This window comes from Gorilla gorilla, chromosome 20 (assembly GCF_029281585.2).
Source record: "Gorilla gorilla gorilla isolate KB3781 chromosome 20, NHGRI_mGorGor1-v2.1_pri, whole genome shotgun sequence".
Lineage (NCBI taxonomy): Eukaryota > Metazoa > Chordata > Mammalia > Primates > Hominidae > Gorilla > Gorilla gorilla.
The window spans coordinates 56,013,604-56,016,859 of record NC_073244.2 but is presented as its reverse complement, the minus strand read 5'-3'; positions in this window follow the sequence as shown (position 1 = coordinate 56,016,859).

Below are 3,256 nucleotides of genomic sequence, written 5' to 3'. Positions count from 1 at the left end.
CTTCTACCCTCTCGTGACTCTTACTTTGTTTTCTAGTATTTATAGTAAATGGATTCATAATCTTCTTGCTCTTCACTGTATCTTGAGCCCTTACCCAATTCATGGCCAATAAACAGAATCTTAATATAAACTTTGGTCTCAGCTCTTCCCGACAGTTGACAGATAAATCTCTAGATTAGATGGGCATCTTTCTAGAATGTTCCTGAGTGGTAACTCTTTTTTAAAATTTTTATTTATTCATTTATTTATTTTGAGACAGGGTCTGGCTCTGTCACTGAGGCTGGAGTGTAGTAACGTAATCTTGGTTCACTGCAACCTCCACCTCCTGGGCTCAAGCAATCCTTCCTGCCTCAGCCTCCTGAGTAGCTGGGACTACAGCTTGTGCCACCAGGCCCAGCTAATTTTTGTATTTTTTGTAGAGACGGGGTTTCGCCATGTTGCCCAGGGTGGTCTCAAACTCCTGGGCTCAAGTGATCCTCCTGCTCCGGCTTCCCAAAGTGCGGGGATTACAGGCGTGAGCCACTGCGCCCAGCAGTGGTAACTCTTCTAAAGTCCCTGTAATATTCAGGTTAAGTCAGGATTTATAGGTTCCTGGAAGTAAACATTACCACCTTGTTCATTGTGAAAGAAAATAAAAAAGACTAAACAAAAGACAGATAAAGTCAGTTTTACATTACATAGTACTAACGCTTTATTTTCTGAAAATTGTTTTTTTTTTTTTTTTGAGATGGAGTCTTGCTCTGTTGCCCAGGATGGAGTGTAGCAACGTGATCTTGGCTCATTGCAGCCTCTGCCTCCCAGGTTCAAGCGGTTCTTCTGCCTCAGACTCCTGAGTAGCTGGGATTACAGGCGTGCATCACCATGCCTGTCTAATTTTTGTATTTTTTAAGTAGACACAGAGTTTTGCCATGTTGGCCAGACTGGTCTTGAACTCTTGACCTCATGATTGGCCTGCCTTAGCCTCCCAAAGTACTAGGATTACAGGTGTGAGCCACTGCGCCTGGCCTATTTTCTGAATATCTTAAACAATTAGCAGAAAAATAAATGAAGTGAAAAAAGGAAGACGACCTAACACTCAAAGCATCCCATTCTGATTTTGTCATATTTGTATTTGCAGATCAATCTGCAAGACTTTACATCTTTACAACACACAGCTAGCAACACGGCATTTCTATTTGTCCATTTTTCTCTCTCAGTAAGGTTTTGAGGGTTTCTTCAGATGACATATTTATCTTACTAAATTTACGTATAAGGCTTTTTTTTTTTTGCTTTTTTGTGAATACATACAAACTTTTTCTGTTTTGTTTGCAAACTTAGTATTGCTTGCACGTAGAGGAAAGATATTGATGTGTAGACAAGGGGCAACATAATGTAAAAGTTAAGAGCATGGACTCTAGAGTTCAACATCTTGGTCTCAAATGCACAACATAGGTGGAAATACAGATGAAACAAGACTGAGTGAAAATATTTAAGTTGGATGACATAGGTCATGGGGAGTCATTAATTGAATCCCTACTTTTGTTTTGAAATTTACAAAATAAAAGGTTAAAAAAAAAGCTACTTACTTCAATGTAGAAACCGATGTCACATTTAACCCTCAAACTTCAGAGATATGTCCATTAAAAGAACACCAACAAGAATGCCTCTTTCAGTAATACTTTTTTGGAAATGGTAGCCAATATAATCCAAGATGAAAGAGAACGTCTAATTTAAAATACTGGTAAAGAAAAGATGAAATTGTAGATAACTGTCTCAATAGAAAAGCCGAGAGAGTCAACTGGAGTATTGTAAGAATTAGTAACATTGCAGTAGGTTAACCAGATACAAAATAAGTATTTTTTAAAAGATCAACCACAATAACCAATAATAAGGAGCTTTGGGGATAGAGATTACATTTCAAATAGTAATAATTCATTGTTTTTAAAGGTCAGAATTTACGTGAAGAAAACTACAGGAGTGCTTTGACAAGCATTTTAAAAACTAAAAAATTATGTATTTTCATACAGCAGAGCTCCAATTTTCAGCTACCTCCCTGGTAGGATGAAAATTAACACAACTACCTCATAGGCTGATTGGGCTTGGTAATGAAATATTAAAGTGTTTAATACAGAGACAGGAACCTTTATTTAGTCAACGAATATTTATTGAGCATCTATTATGTGCCAGGTCTCTCTTTTTTTTTTTTTTTTTTTTAGGTGTTGGGGATGCAGCAGTGATCAACATCGATACAAATGCTTTTCCTTATGGAATTGACATCGTAGTGGTAGGTCAGACAGTAGACCAAATAAATAATTAAAATATATAGTGTGCTAGATAGTGAAAAGTTCTTTAGAGAAAAAAATAAAAGATGAAGGGGGAGGCACAGAGCATGTGGGGAGGGAAGCGTTTGCTTGAAAGTTCACAACGGGTGGTGGGGCAATGCCTCATGAGAAGATGATATTCCCCTAATTACCAGACGGTGAGAGCCAAATGAATCCCTCAGGAGAGGCTGCTAGGGAGTGCAAAGAGCACATGCAAACGACCAGGGGCTGGAGTCTGCTGGATCTGTTGGAGAATGGGGAAAATGTGCCAAGCAAATGGGCAAGAAATGAGGGCAAAGAGAAAAGGGGACTACGCCTGTAATCCCAGCACTTTGGGAGGCCGAGGGCGGATCACCTGAGGTCAGGAGTTGGAGACTAACCTGGCCAACGTGGTGAAACCCCGTCTCTACTAAAAATACAAAAATTAGCCGGGCGTGGTGGCTGGCGCCTGTAATCCCAGCTATTCAGGAGGCTGAGGCAGGAGAATCGCTTGAATCCGGGAGGTGGAGGTTGCAGTGAGTCGAGATCGCGCTATTGCCCTCCAGCCTGGGCGACAAGAGCGAAATTCCGTCTCAAAACAGCAAAACAAAACAAAACAAAAACAGAGAAAAGGGGAGAGGTGGGGGGAACAGATCCTTCAGGCCTTATAGGCAGAGAAAGAACTCAAAATTTAAAAATAAAATGATTATTTATATTTTAGTATTATTAAATGTAAAAACATAGATTCCTGAAGGGTTCGGTAGACGCTCCCTCCACTGTAAAATGGGGATGTCGCAACTGTCTCACAGGTTTCCCCTAGGACTAGAGGAGACAAGGGGTCGCACGCAGCGTCTGACAGGCGGGGGCACCCAGAAAGGGTCCCCGCCATTTCTATTGGATTCTGACGTCACGCCAGAGCGACTCCCCACGCGTCGCTGCACTGGCCTCGGCCTCCGGGCGCCGCGGCTGGTCTTAGT